This window comes from Oncorhynchus mykiss, chromosome 10 (genome assembly GCF_013265735.2).
Source record: "Oncorhynchus mykiss isolate Arlee chromosome 10, USDA_OmykA_1.1, whole genome shotgun sequence".
NCBI lineage: Eukaryota > Metazoa > Chordata > Actinopteri > Salmoniformes > Salmonidae > Oncorhynchus > Oncorhynchus mykiss.
This window is the reverse complement of record NC_048574.1, coordinates 27,973,268-27,989,792: the sequence shown is the minus strand read 5'-3', so window position 1 is coordinate 27,989,792 and position 16,525 is coordinate 27,973,268. Positions and strand designations below refer to the sequence as shown.

At 42.7% G+C, this 16,525-nt stretch overlaps 1 long non-coding RNA gene across 1 annotated transcript; it reads left to right on the top strand.

The window, feature by feature from the left end:
- The first annotated feature begins 7,122 nt into the window (after nt 1–7,122).
- LOC110534912 lies at nt 7,123–9,060 on the top strand. The gene is made up of 3 exons (XR_002475181.2): nt 7,123–7,226; nt 7,527–7,694; nt 7,934–9,060. It is a non-coding gene; the product is annotated as an uncharacterized LOC110534912 (long non-coding RNA).
- Nucleotides 9,061–16,525: the final 7,465 nt, after the last annotated feature.

Genomic DNA, 16,525 nt, shown 5'->3' with positions numbered 1-16,525 from the left:
AAAAGTCTCCAACTTCAGGGATTTTCTGAGTAGAGTGTTGGAAGCTATTTTGTAGATGACATCACCGAAGTCGAGGATCGGTAGGATAGTCAGCTTTACTAGGGTATGTTTGGCGACGTGAGTGAAGGAGGCATTGTTGCGAAATAGAAAGCCGATTCTAGATTTGATTTTGGATGGGAGATATTTATTATGAGTCTGGAAGGAGAGTTTACAGTCTAGCCAGACACCTAGGTATTTATAGTTGTCCACATATTCTAGGTCGGAACCATCCAGGGTGGTGATGCTAGTCGGGCGGGCGGGTGCAGGCAGCGAACGGTTGAAAAGCATGCATTTGGTTTTACTAGCATTTAAGAGCAGTTGGAGGCCACTGAAGGAGTGTTGTATGGCTTTGAAGCTCGTTTGTTAGCACAGTGTCCAAGGAAGGGCCGGAAGTATACAGAATGGTGCCGTATGCGTAGAGGTGGATCAGGGAATTGCCCACAGCAAGAGCGACATCGTTGATATATACAGGGAAAAGAGTCGGCCCGAGAATTGAACCCTGTAGCATCCCCATAGAGACTGCCAGAGGTCCGGACAACATGCCCTCCGATTTAACACACTGAACTCTGTCTGAAAAGTAGTTGGTGAACAAGGCGAGGCAATCATTAGAAAAACCAAGTCTATTGAGTCTGCCAATAAGAATACGGTGATTGACAGAGTCGAAAGCCTTGGCCAGGTCGATGAAAATGGCTGCACAGTACTGTCTTTTATCGATGGCGGTTATGATATCGTTTTTAGGACCTTGAGCGTGGCTGAGGTGCACCCGTGACCGGCTTGGAAGCCGGATTGCACGGCGGAGAAGGTACAGTGGGATTCGAAATGGTCAGTGATCTGTTTATTAACTTGGCTTTCGAAAACTTTAGATAGGCAGGGCAGGATGGATATAGGTTTGTAACAGTTTGGGTCTAGGGTGTCACCCCCTTTGAAGAGGGGGATGACTGCGGCAGCTTTCCAATCTTTAGGGATCTCGGACGATACGAAAGAGAGGTTGAACAGGCTGGTAATGGGGGTTGCAACAATGGCGGCGGGTAGTTTTAGAACGAGAGGGTCCAGATTGTCTAGCCCAGCTGATTTGTACGGGTCCAGGTTTTGCAGCTCTTTCAGAACATCTGCTGTCTGGATTTGGGTGAAGGAGAAGCTGGGGAGGCTTGGGCGAGTAGCTGCGGGGGAGGCGGAGCTGTTGGCCGGGGTTGGGGTAGCCAGGAGGAAGGCATGGCCAACCTTTGAGAAATGCTTCTTGAAATTTTCGATTATCATGGATTTATCAGTGGTGACCGTGTTACCTAGCCTCAGTGCAGTGGGCATCTGGGAGGAAGTGCTCTTGTTCTCCATGGACTTTACAGTTTCCCAGAACATTTTGGAGTTAGAGCTACAGAATGCAAATTTCTGCTTGAAAAAGGTAGCCTTTGCTTTCTGACTGACTGCGTGTATTGCTTCCTGACTACCCTGAACAGTTGCATATCGTGGGTACTATTCGATGCTAGTGCAGTCCGCCACAGGATGTTTTTTGTGCTGGTCAAGGGCAGTCAGGTCTGGAGTGAACCAAGGGCTATATCTGTTCTTGGTTCTGCATTTGTTGAACGGGGCATGCTTATCTAAGAAGGTGAGGAAATTACTTTTAAATAATGACCAGGCATCCTCGACTGACGGGAGGAGGTCAATATCCTTCCAGGATACCCGGGCCAGGTCAATTAGAAAGGCCTGCTCGCAGAAGTGTTTTAGGGAACGTTTGACAGTTATGAAGGGTGGTCGTTTGACTGCGGGCCCATAGCGGATACAGGCAATGAGGCAGTGATCGCTGAAATCCTGATTGAAAACAGCGGTGTATTTGGAGGGCAAGTTGGTCAGGATAATGTCTATGAGGGTGCTATGTTTACAGTTTTAGGGTTGTACCTGGTGGGTTCCTTGATGATTTGTGTGAGATTGAGGGCATCTAGCTTAGATTGTAGGACTGCCGGGGTGTTAAGCATATCCCCGTTTAGGTCACCTAACAGAACGAACTCTGAAGCTAGATGGGGGGCGATCAATTCACAAATGCTATCCAGGGCACAGCTGGGAGCAGAGGGGGGTCGATAGCAGGCGGCAACAGTGAGAGACTTATTTCTGGAGAGGTTCATTTTTAAAATTAGAAGTTAAAACTGTTTGGGTATAGACCAGGAAATTATGACAGAACTTTGCAGGCTATCGCTGCAGTAGATTGCAACTCCTCCCCCTTTGGCAGTTGTATCTTGATGGAAAATGTTGTAGCTGGGTATGGACATCTCAGAATTGTTGGTGGCCTTCCTAAGCCAGGATTCAGACATGGCAAGGACATCAGGGTTGGCGGAGTGTGCTAAAGCAGTGAGTAAAACAAACGTAGGGAGGAGGCTTCTGATGTTGACTTGCATGAAACCAATGTTTTTTCGATGACAGAAGTCAACAAATGAGGGTGCCTGGGGACACGCAGGGCCTGGGTTTACCTCCACATCACCCGAGGAACAGAGGAGGGTACGGCTAAAGGCTATCAAAACTGGTCGCCTACAGCGTTGGGGACAAAGAATAATATGAGCAGATTTCTGGGCGTGGTAGAATAGAGTCAGGGCATAATGTGCAGACAGGGGTATGGTGGGGTGCGGGTACAGCGGAGGTAAGCCCAGGCACTGAGTGATGATAAGAGAGGTTGTATCTCTGGATAAGCTGGTTATAATGGGTGAGGTCACCACTTGTGTGGGAGGTGGGGTAAAGGAGGTATCAGGGGTATAATGAGTGGAACTAGGGGCTCCATATTTAAACTAAAGAAATGATAACTAACCTAAACAACAGTATACAAGGCATATTGACATATGAGACATACAGCGAGGCATAAAGTAATCACAGGTGTTGATTTGGAGAGCTAGCTAAGACAACAACGGGTGAGACAATAACAGCTAATCAGCTAAAACAACAACCGGTAAAATGGCGATGAATGGGCAGAGAGGGTCGGTTAACTACACACACAGCCTGAGTTCGCGGCTGGGGCCGACAGATAAACCAAAAATAAAATAAACAGAATGGAGTACCGTGATTAATGGACAGTCCAGTGGGCATCAGCTATGTAGCCAAGTGATCATAGGGTCCAGGGGGCAACAATAAATGGGACAGGGAAACCGCGGAGAAGTCGTTACTACGCTAGCACGCGGGCGACACAGCGTTTAAAGTTAGTAGCCCGGGGCTAGTAGAAGCATCTGCTCCGATGTCTGACGGAGGCCGGTTGAAGGCACAGCGGATGGAGTATTCGTCGGCAGAACAGTCGTGGTGGTGCGGCGGGGCGCCGTGTCGACTAAGGATCCAAGCCAGATGGCAAAAGAGGTATTGTGGTAATTTAGTTTTCTATCCGGGAGATGTGCCTGGCTCACGGCTAACTGGTGCTAGCTTCGGGGCAGGGGCGTTAGCCACTATAGCCACTCGGTAGCAGCGGTGATCCGGTGCCAAGGCCCAGAGCTTACGGCAAGGATCCGGTGGAGTAGTGTTTTGGTGGAGTCTGGGTAAACAACTGAGTAGGCCGGGAGGTGGGCCTCAGGGATAGCTTCGGTACTGGGTAACTCGGTGGGTGCTAGCTAGCTGTGAAGATCAGGAAAATGGTCCAGGGATTACGGCAGGAATCCGGAATTGTAGTGGAGAGACAGTCTGTTACTGGAAGGCTGGCGAGTATTATCCAAGCTAAAAAAAGGGCTGGTACCTGTGCAGAAGGTAAAGGCCGCTAGCAGTGGCTAACAATGACTAAATAGCTTGTAGCTAATTAGCTGTTTAGCTTCTGATGGCTAGGTGGTTCTTGCTATAAGGTCTAGAAATTACAAATAATAGCGGTTCCGTATCACATTGGGTGAGGCAGGTTACCAGAAGGTATAATTTAACTAAAATGGAGAAGGGATTGAATATAAAATTTAAATATATACAAAAAAGACGAAAAAAATACAAAAGTCCATGAGAGGACAAACAAAACACGTCTGCACTGCTACGCCATCTTTGAGAGCATTTGATAAAATTATGATAAAATTACATTGAGACCTAATATTGAACTTAGTCCACAAATCTGACTGGAGATTGGATCAGCATCCAATTGTTTAACCCTTTACAATCTGCTGTGCTATCATTCACCATGACATCATAGTGTCCAATCACTCTGTCAAACAGTATACAAAGCATCAATTGGAAAAAGCTAAAGGACAGATTATTTTCATATTAAAAGTGTGGCTAAAGCCATCCCATTTATTACAGGGAAAAGTGCTGTACTTTACTACATTCCTGAAGAAAATTTACTTTTTGCACCATACATTTTCCCTGTCACACAAAAGTACTTGTTAAATTTTGAATGCTTAGCAGGACAGGAAAATGACCGGAAGTACATATACCTTAGCCAAATACATTTAAACTCAGTTTCACAATTCCTGACATTTAATCCTAGTAAAAAATCCCCTGTCTTAGTTCAGTTAGGGTCACCACTTTATTTTAAGAATGTGAAATGTCAGAATAATAGTAGAGTGATTTATTTCAGCTTTTATTTCTTTCATCACATTCCCAGTGGGTCAGAAGTTTACATACACTCAAATAGTATTTGGTAGCATTGCCTTTAAATTGTTTAACTTGGGTCAAATGGCAGGTAGCCTAGTGGTTAGAGCGTTGGACTAGTAACTGAAAGGTTGCAAGATTGAATCCCCGAGCTGGCAAGGTAAAAATCAGTTGTTCTGCCCCTGAACAAGGCAGTTAACCCACAAATCCTAGGCTGTCATTGAAAATAAGAATTTGTTCTTAACTGATTTGCCTAGTTAAATAAAGGTGTTAATAATATATAATATAATAATACATGTTTCAGGTAGCCTTCCACAAGCTTCCCACAATAAATTGGGTGAATTTTTGGCCCATTCCTCCAGACAGAGCTGGTGTAACTGAGTCAGGTTGTAAGCCTCCTTGCTCTCACACGCTTTTTCAGTTCTGCCCACATTTTCTATAGGATTGAGATCAGGGCTTTGTGATGGGCACTCCAATACTTTGACCTTGTTGTCCTTAAGCTATTTTGCCACAACTTTGGAAGTATGCTTGGGGTCATTGTCCATTTGGAAGACCAATTTGTGACCAAGCTTTTACTTCCTGACTGATGTCTTGAGATGTTGCTTCAATATATCCACATACTTTTCCTACCTCATGATGCCATCTATTTTGTGAAGTGCACCAGTCCCACCTGCAGCAAGGCACCCCCACAACATGATGCTGCCACCCTCGTGCTTCACATTTGAGATGGAGTTCTTCGGCTTGCAAGCCTCCCCCTTTTCCTCCAAACATAACAATGGTAATTATGGCCAAACAGTTCTATTTCTGTTTCATCAGACCAAAGGGCATTTCTCCAAAAAGTATGATCTTTGTCCCCATGTGCAGTTGCCAACTGTAGTCTGGCTTTTTAATGGTGGTTTTTGGAGCATTGGCTTCTTCTTTGCTGAGATAACTTTCAGGTTATGTCGAAACAGGAGTCGTCTTACTGTGGATATAGATACTTTTGTACCTGTTTCCTCCAGTATCTTCACAAGGTCCTTTGCAGTTGTTCTGGGATTGATTTGCGCTTTTCGCACCAAAGTACGTTCATCTCTAGGAGACAGAACGTGTCTCCTTCCTGAGCGGTGTGATGGCTGCGTGGCCCCATGGTGTTTATACTTGCGTACTATTGTTTGTACAGATGAACGTGGTACCTTCAGGCGTTTGGAAATTGCTCCCAAGGATGAACCAGACTTGTGGAGGTCTACAATTTTTTTCCTGAGGTCTTGGCTGATTTCTTTTGATTTTCCCATGATGTCAAGCAGAGAGGCACTGAGTTTGGAGGTAGGCCTTGAAATACATCCACAGGTACACCTACAATTGTCTCAAATGATGTCAATTGGCCTATTAGAAGCTTCTAAAGCCATGACATCTTTTTCTGGAATTTTCCAAGCTGTTTAAAGGCACAGTCAACTTAGTGTATGTAAACTTCTGACCCACTGGAATTGTTACACAGTGAATAATCAGTGAAATAATCTGTCTGTAAACCATTTTTGGAAAAATGACTTCTGTCATGCACAAAGTAGATGTCCTAACCGACTTGCCAAAACTATAGTTTGTTAACAAGAAACTTTTGGAGTGGTTGAAAAACGAGTTTTAAAGACTCCATCCTAAGCGTATGTAAACTTCCGACTTCAACTGTATAAGATTTTATTTCTAAGACATTCTAAGGTTTGCATCATTCACAACTAAAGTTGCCAAGTAACTCAAACCCGTATAGCGTGTATCAAGAGAACATCCCTGGTCATCCCTACCACCTGATTTGGCGGATTCACTAAACACAAATGCTTCGTTTGTAAATGAAGTCTGAGTGTTGGAGTGTGCCCCTGGCTTTCCGTAAATAAAAACAGCAAGAAAATGGTGCTGTCTGGTTTGCTTAATATAAGGAATTTGAAATGATTTATACTTTTACTTTTGATACTTAAGTACATTTTATTAATTACATTTACTTTTAATACTTAAGTATATTTAAAACCAAATACTTTTAGACTTTTACTCAACTAGTATTTTACTGGGTGACTTTTACTTGAGTCATTTTCTATTAACGTATCTTTACTTTTACGCAGGTTTGACAATTGGGTACTTTTTCCACCAATGAGGGAATCACACCCGGTAGCATAGGTGTAGCTCTATAGACTCAATTCTTCCATCTGACCACTCTGATGCTTTACCCAAAGGGATGTCCAGAGATCACTATATCACAGAGCCAGGCTTCCGGCAGCTGGAGACAGTGTTTATCAGTCTTTTTTTCCCATCCTCTCGTCCCCTCAAAGTCACACCAAAGTCAACAAGCAACATCCCTGTACATCAACGTTTCCACTTAGACAGTAAAACAGGGAGAAGCCAGACAAACTATCTCCCCATGTTTTGTCTTGCTCTCCTTAGGGATGCAGATTCTATCAGACCTTAACACAATTGTTTGCTCAACTCTTCCAAACAGAACGGGTGGGCAACATCTGGAGACAAATCAAAGGAGACGTTGTGTCTGCGATTCAGGGGCATCGGAAAATCATTTGGCTCTTTAGATATTTTTTTTTTTGGCATCAGAATACAGTAAATCAAACGTCAGCTCAGCTGTCAGTATCTGCCTGATTCCACCCCACCTCCATACTGCAGGGGCTTCTTTGATGCCATCACCATGGGTAAGACTGAACTGGTAGTCACTATATGACCATGCTAAAATGGCTAAAAAATAATTGAAATTAATGGCTCTCACACAACTGGAAGTTGTACTTACTTACCCAACATACTGAGGTTAGAAGCAAGGTTTGGGTAAGAGTTGTGGTTTCAAACAAGACTAATCCAGATCTGGTGGATTTTGGCATATGACTATTTTGGGACATAAGCTTACGTAAACAGTAGTTTGAGAATTCCTCATTGACTTCTGAAGACAGTGATATACTCTGATACCTGTAAAGCTTCCAATTTATATTACCTTGCAGACCAAGATGGTACCAGCCTAGTATTCCGTGGGAGCCTGTTCTGGACTGTGTTTCTTGCAGGCCAGACCAGCTCCCCTCTACCTCTGCAGAACCGCTGGCCAGGACTACCCCTCACTATTGAGGCAGCTGCTTACTCAAATATGGACAATAAGTTATACTTTTTCAAAGGTAGTCTGCACATGAAGACACAAGTAACCGGCAATAAATGTACCAGAAATTATTTGTTCTTGTTACAGTAATAACTGTCTTGAATCACAGTTGGGGTTAGTGTTCAAGTTCGACATACAGAAAACAGTCAGATTATAGCAGAAATGTTTTACACAGATTTTTCAGTTTGTGTTGCTGCATTGCAATATCACATCTCACACCACCAGCACATTTCTCCTTGCGTCTCTTCCTCCTGGCAGGCGAGTGTGGCGTTACTCTAGCAGCGATGTGGACCCAGGCTTCCCCCTGAGGAGAAGTGAGCTAGGCCTCCCTGGACACCCTGACCAGGCCTTCACCTACCGCCACCTGGGCCACCAGCGTTACTTTGTGCTTAACTTTGGGACCCTGATGCCCAACTCATACAACCCCGCAGCCTGGGGGACTGGAGGGGCGTCCCCCAGAGGGCCAACGGGGCCCTCAACAACCCTGATGGACAGGTATACTTCAAGGAGCAGCAGTACTGGAGCTTTGACCCCGAGAAGGTGCAGGTGACTGGAGGGGGGAGGGGGGACACAGAGCTGGAGTGGACAGGCTGTCATGGAACTCACGACAGAGGCAATTATATACTGTGACCACAAGATGGCGATAACTAACTAACTGATTCAAGTTTTTGGTCAGGGTAATGTGCAATGGATATACTCAGACTAAGCAATGACAGAAGTCAAGGGATTTGTTTATGTTCCCATATTTTTTATGTTTATACAGTATTATTAATATTAATATTCCTACATCCTACAGTGATACAATGTTTTTGTTTGTAATGTGCTTGTTTTGTTCTAGACCGTATTAAGATATTCTGTATGAGTCATGGCCCATCTGTGGGCTGTACATTTTATTATGATCTCTTTTAGTCCTCATTTGGACTAATCTTCCAAGAGTCCTTAAACATTAAAATACAATTTATAATACGATCACATTTTCACATGTAACACACTGTTACAAACAGACATAATACACTGACATATTGACCAGTTAAACAGTCTAAAAAGATAGATTGATTCTTCATCTACCATAGTCCAGCACAACTTTCCTATGTATTATATTAAAATGGTTTTAAAGTATTGTTTGAATGTATATATTGAATGTTTCTGGTTTGCTCAGATAAATAATTAAATGTCTTTATTGCTCTGAATCGAAATCATTATTTTGCCAATTTCTCTTTTCTGCCTGGATAACACATACAGTATGTGGAAAATCTATTCCTAGTATTTACGGAATGTCTGTCTCTTACCAACTGAATACTGCTGTGAATAGAGTTTGGACGTTTTAAATGGTGTATATTATGAAATAAAATAAGCATGCATTTTTCAATTATCTTGTTGATTGATGGCCAACCATGAGCATTGAGCATGACTACAACAGAATAACCATATCTCCACCTTTAAAACAATCCTTGCTGCTTAGTTCTATTCAATCTGCAGACTCCTAATTTCACTTGCTGATGCATTTCCCCAGAACACAGAACAGTAGTTCACCTGACTCCCAACTAATGCTTGTGTTATTTGCTTAAAAATCTTTCCCAGTAAGTATTTGGCTATCCTTCTGAACATGCATGCTGTTTTAATATTTTTATTTTTTTACATAGATTAGTTATTTGAGATGACCATGATAAGCACTTGTCTAGCTGCACTCCTAGTTGTTTGGTTTCTGTCACTTCCTCAATTTGTACTCCCCAGTATGCTGGTGGAACAGACCAACATAACTTTGGTTTTCTTGGTGTTTAAAACAAGTTTGTTCCACCAAACCCACTCCCTGATATTTTCCAAATCTACTTGTAGAGCTTGCTGTACCTGTTTAACCTTGCTGTATAAATTGTAGTATCATCTGCAAATATAGTAGTTTGAGTTTCAGATACGGCATAAGGAAGTTCGTTGGTATATATTAAGTAAAGAAGTGGCCCAAGGCAGCTGCCCTGCGGTATTCCACAGTTTAAAGCATGAGGGGAAGAAAATGAACCATTGATATAGGTGGACTGTTTCCTGTCAGTTACATATGACTGTACCCAATTCAACACTTCCTTAAAACCATAATGCAATGATTTTGTCAATGATTTCATGATCCACTAAATCAAATGCTGCACTAAAATCAAAAAATTGTACACCCACAAACCTGCCATTATCCATAGCATTGACCCACTAGTCAGTCATGTTAACCAATGCAGTGGTAGTGGAATTGTTTTTGCGGTAAGCATGCTGATTGGCTGTAATCAGATAATTATTTTCCATGTACTCGCATATTTGCCTACTCACAATACCCTCCAATATCTTACTGAGTGAAGGGAGTAGACTAATTGGTAGAATATTGGCAGGAGTAATGGGTTCTTTGCTGTCTTTCGGGATAGGACACAGTTTAACATGCTTCCACACATTTGCAAACGTCCCCTTTTCTGTGACCAATTAAATATGTATTTCAGTGGAGCTGCAATCTGGGAAGTAGCATAGCTTGGTAAAAAATTGTCCATAAGATCATAACCTGTAGATTTAAATGACTTCAATAGGTTTAACACCTCCTCTACTGACACCATTTGTAGACTAAAAGCATTTTTTTTGCTCATAATACGATCATCAATCCATTGGACAATAGCTTGTTTGGAAGAATGTATGTTTACATTATTGCTCAGTAAATACATTTTCTTTGTAAAACATTTGACATACATTAAGGTCATCCCTCCTCTTAAAAGGTATATGTAAAATGGTATAGAATCAGCTTGATCCCCTCTGTCGGAGACGCTTGGACCTTCTTTTTTGATATTTTCAGTGGTATTGTTAACAAACACGCCCCCATAAACAAAATGAGAATTAAAAACAGGTTCAGCCCCTGGTTCGACTGTGATCTTGCAGACTTACTCCACCTCAAGAATTGAATTTGGCGAAAGGCTTGGCACACGCATACTCAGGCTGACTGGCTATCGTTCTGGCAAATTAGAAATATGTATACTCAGGCTATCCGGAAGGCATAGTTAGTTACTTTAAGGAGCAGTTAAAGACCTGGAGAATAAACCCTTCTCCTCACAGCTGCCCATGTACCTTAATGTTTATGATGTGGTTGTTACTGACAAGAAGCACATGGCTGAGCTCTTTAATCACCACTTCATTAAGCCAGGATTCCTATTTGACTCAGCCATGCCTCCTTGCCCATCCAACATTTCCTCATCTCCCACCCCTTCTAATGCGACCATCCCCGACGCTTCTCCCTCTTTCTCCTGCCCCGCTACAAAGTTTCTCCCTGCAGTCAGTCACTGAGTCCGAGGAGCTAAAGGAGATCTAAAGAAATAAAGGGAACACTTAAACAACACAATGTAACTCAATCACACTTCTGTGAAATCAAACTGTCCACTTAGGAAGCAACACTGATTGACAATAAATTTTGCATGCTGTTGTGCAAATAGAATAGACAACAGGTGGAAATTATGGGCAATTAGCAAGACACCCCCAATAAAGGAGTGGTTCTGCAGGTGGTGACCACAGACCACTTCTCAGTTCCTATGCTTCCTTGCTGATGTTTTGGTCACTTTTGAATGCTGGAGGTGCTTTCACTCTAGTGGTAGCATGAGACGGAGTCTACGACCCACACAAGTGGCTCAGGTAGTGCAGCTCATCCAGGATGGCACATCAATGCGAGCTGTGGCAAGAAGGTTTGCTGTGTCTGTCAGCGTAGTGTCCAGAGCATGGAGGTGCTACCAGGAGACGTGGAGGAGGCCGTAGGAGGGCAACAACCCAGCAGCAGGACCGCTAGCTCCACCTTTGTGCAAGGAGGAGCAGGAGGAGCACTGCCAGAGCCCTGCAAAATTACCTCCAGCAGGCCACAAATGTGCATGTGTCTGCTTAAACGGTCAGAAACAGACTCCATGAGGGTGGTATGAGGGCCCGACGTCCACAGGTGGGGGTTGTGCTTACAGCCCAACACCGTGCAGGACGTTTGGCATTTGCCAGAGAACACCAAGATTGGCAAATTCGCCACTGGCGCCCTGTGCTCTTCACAGATGAAAGCAGGTTCACACTGAGCACATGTGACAGACGTGACAGAGTCTGGAGACGCCGGGGAGAAGGTTCTGCTGCCTGCAACATCCTCCAGCATGACCGGTTTGGCGGTGGGTCAGTCATGGTGTGGGGTGGCATTTCTTTGGGGGGCCGCACAGCCCTCCATGTGCTCGCCAGAGGTAGCCTGACTGCCATTAGGTACCGAGATGAGATCCTCAGACCCCTTGTGAGACCATATGCTGGTGAGGTTGGCCCTGGGTTCCTCCTAATGCAAGACAATGCTAGACCTCATGTGGCTGGAGTGTGTCAGCAGTTCCTGCAAGAGGAAGGCATTGGTGCTATGGACTGGCCCGCCTGTTCCCCAGACCTGAATCCAATTGAGCACATCTGGGACATCATGTCTCGCTCCATCCACCAACGCCACGTTGCACCACAGACTGTCCAGGAGCTGGCGGATGCTTTAGTCCAGGTCTGGGAGGAGATCCCTCAGGAGACCATCCGCCACCTCATCAGGAGCATGCCCAGGCGTTGTAGGGAGGTCATACAGGCACGTGGAGGCCACACACACTACTGAGCCTCATTTTGACTTGTTTTAAGGACATTACATCAAAGTTGGATCAGCCTGTAGTGTGGTTTTCCACTTTAATATTAGGTGTGACTCCAAATCCAGACCTCCATGGGTTGATAATTTTGATTTCCATTGATCATTTTTGTGTGATTTTGTTGTCAGCACATTCAACTATGTAAAGAAAAAAAGTATTTTAAAAAGAATGTTTTATTCATTCAAGTCTAGGATGTGTTATTTTAGTGTTCCCTTTATTTTTTTGAGCAGTGTGTGTGTATATATATATATATATATATATATATAAGTCAGATAATCTGCTGTCTTAGCCACTGCCTGTCACCAAGGGAGTACCCCAAGACTCAATCCTAGGCCCCACACACTTCTCAATTTACATCAACAACATAGCTCAGGCAGTAGGAAGCTCTCTCTTCCATTTATATGCAGATGATACAGTCTTATACTCAGCTGGACCCTCCCCGGATTTTGTGTTAAATGCTCCACAACAAAGCTTTCTTAGTGTCCAACAAGCTTTCTCTACCCTTAACCTTGTTCTGAACACCTCCAAAAACAAAGGTCATGTGGTTTGGTAAGAAGAATGCCCGTCTTCCCACAGGTGTTATTACCTCTGACGGTTTAGAGCTTGAGGTAGTCACCTCATACAAGTACTTGGGAGTATGGCTAGATGGTGCACTGTCCTTCTCTCAGCACATATCAAAGCTGCAGGCTAAAGTTAAATCTAGACTTGGTTTCCTGTATCGTAATCGCTCCTCTTTCACCCCAGCTGACAAATTAACCCTGATTCAGATGAACCATCCTACCCATGCTAGATTACAGAGACATCATTTATAGATTGGCAGGTAAGGGTACTCTCGAGCGACTAGATGTTCTTTACCATTTGGCCATCAGATTCACCACCAATGCGCCTTATAGGACACATCACTGTACTCTATACTCCTCTGTAAATTGGTCATCTCTGTATACCCGTCGCAAGACCCACTGGTTTTTGCTTATTTATAAAACCCTCTTAGGCCTCACTCCCCCCTATCTGAGATATCTACTGCAGCCCTCATTCTCCACATACAACACCAGTTCTGCCAGTCACATTCTGTTAAAGGTCCCCAAAGCACACAGATCCCTGGATCGCTCTTCTTTTCAATTTCGGTGCAGCTAGCGACTGGAGCGAGCTTCAACAAACACTCAAACTGGACAGTTTTATCTCAATCTCTTCATTCAAAGACTCAATCATGGACACTCTTACTGACAGTTGTGGCTGCTTTGTATGATGTATTGTTGTCTCTACCTTCTTGACCTTTGTGCTGTTGACGTTGCCCAATAATGTTTTTACAATGTTTTTGTGCTTCTACCATGTTGTGTTTCTGCCTTGTTATGTTGTCTTAGGTCTCTCTTTATGTAGAGAGACCTTAGACCTAAGTGTTGTGTGTCTCTTGTTGTGATGTGTTTTTTGTCCTATATTTATATTGTATTTTTAATAATGTATTTCTTTAATCCCAGGCCCCATCACCGCAGGAGGCTTTTTAGTAGACCTTCATTGTAAATAAGAATTTGTTCTTAACTGACTTGCCTAGTTAAATAAAGGTTAAATAAATATATACAATAAAAATATGATTCTGAATGTGCAGTGCTTCCTATTCCTTCAAAGTAGACTATATAATGTTAATTTGCCCATCATTTACAGATACAATCTAAATGCGTTTCGGTCAAAGCTAAAATATGGATATTATTTATGTTGACCAAGTTGAAAACCTCATGTATTGTGTTAGGAAGGCTACATACTGTACATTCACCTGAGCTATATGAAACCATGTGGAGATGAACAGATCATGTATTCATTATAGTGGAGATTCATTATAGTGGAGATCAGCATTCATTATAGTTGAAGTTGTCATGATACACTACAAAACACAAACTCAGATTTGAACATAGAATTAAAATAGCCAGGGAGTTACTCTAGAGTCCCGATACAGTTGGATTAAAATAGCCAGGGAGTTACTCTAGAGTCCCGATACAGTTGGATTAAAAAAGCCAGGGAGTTACACTAGTCCCGATACAGTTGGATTAAAATAGCCAGGGAGTTACACCAGTCCCGATACAGATGGATTAAAATAGCCAGGGAGTTACTCTAGAGTCCCGATACAGTTGCCCGTTGATGTAAAGTTTATCCATCACCATGGAGACTCGTTGATTCAGGCAACGCTTTTCATTCATGATGGGATACATGTATTTCTCCTTTCATTGATCTCTGTGGGGAAGTGATCATTCATTCCAAAATCAGTGTTTCTTAGTTCTATGCCCCTGCTCTTCGCCATTTCCTTTTGCTTAAAATTGTCAAAACATGCAATAATAGCCCGTGGCCAATTCCCAGAGGCCTTACTCATTCTATGGACTCTGGAGAAAGTGACATTACGCACAACATCAATGGGCAGTTTTAGTTGAGTTGACATAAAGTCTCGGACTGTGTCCTCGCAGCTTCTGCTGTTGTCATTCTCCGGTATCCCTGAAAAGATTAGATTGTACCGCATTGTTCGACACTGTACATCAAGCAAGGTTTCTTTAATTAAGTTGTTTGTTCTCCCTTTGCACCACCAACCATGAATATAGTCTACATTACCTTTCAGTTCTGTGTTCTCTTTCCTTAGATCATCAATCTGACATTGGCTGATTTCTAGACTGGCACATAATGCATTGATGTCCTCTCGTAATATATCCAAGATATCAAGTTTGGCAAGCCTTTCGTTGATGGATTTTAACAAGTCAACATCCATTGCTTGTGGATTGTTTGGTGCCATCTTTGATACCGCTTGGCAAAATGGCTTTGGTTTGTTTTGTTGATTGGGTTTGTTGTCCTTAACAGTGCTTGAATCCTCCTAAACCAGCGACATGTTTATTTTAGCTCGTAAGTATCTCTCGTCAATGAATTATGTTTATGTTTTCTCTCTAACAAGTTGTTGTTGGAGATGAAGCCTCTGGGGCCTGTTGCACAAAACTAGGATAAGGGATTAAGCCAGGATATCTTGGTGATCCTGGCTCAATTGATCCGTAATCCGGTTGCACTAAAGATGGATAGGGGGCAGGAGGATATGTTATGGTATAAATTACCATGGAGATTTATTCTGTGGAGCTAGCCTGCTCCAGACCAGGCTAAATTCCAGGATCTATTTAATCTCATCCCTAATGTCAGTCAGCAGTCACCACAAATGGAAACCAATAGTTATTTCACTGCTCACTATACATTGTTATCACATATAACTAGACCCACTGTTATTTAAACGTTTGTGATCATTAATTTCAATGATTTTGGATAAAAAATGATTTTTAGATGATGTTGCTATCATTAGATAATTTACAGTTTCCCATAGACTATAAGGCTATATATAAAATGCTAGAATATTAGGGCCACAGAGGGGAAAAAAACACAAGTCATAATATTGTAACCAGTTGTTTTAAAGGAGGACAGTTGTTAAAATGACAGATGTGGGGCATTTCGTGAAATTGTACTTCAGTATGGTTTCATAAACAAAGACATGCTGATGTGCCAGAATATTAAGTATCACATTGTCATAAGTATCAAAACTGTAAAAACAATATGTAGCTTTTCTGCAGAAAGAACCAGCCTCATAAATTTATGACTTTATCCTTTTTCTTCAGTGTGGCCCTAGTACTCTGTCATATAAACAAATACACATTCCATATGAATATAAAAAACACAATGTGTAACATTATGTTCCTTTATTGAATAAGGACAAAACAAAGCAGGTAAACCATCAGCTCCTTTCAAAACTGAAGTCACAGTGACTCTACAAGATGGAAAGCACAGAATCTAAGCATATTATACAAAATGATACATATACAGACCTTTGAATGTGTATAACACACCCTGCATGTCTGCACACTAAAATAAATGCAGGACAAATCCATACACATCAACTGAACAGACAAATGAATGGATGCAGTAGCCTCCCTGCAGCCTTGTATTACACACAGTATACCGCACAAACATCATAAGAGGCCAAATTCGTCAAAAAACGAACCCAAAAAAACCCAAATTCCTCTGCCACCGCAGGACATATTTAACCAAAATTGAAAGCACACATACTAACTAAAATAATTCAACACATATTGGTCCCTCAGCAGCCGACCACTGTCGTCATCAGGGAAGATTGCCGGATTGTCCCAGTCCATGGCTGGTGGCACTCTGGGGGCCCTCTCCTTCCTCAGGCAGGCCACAT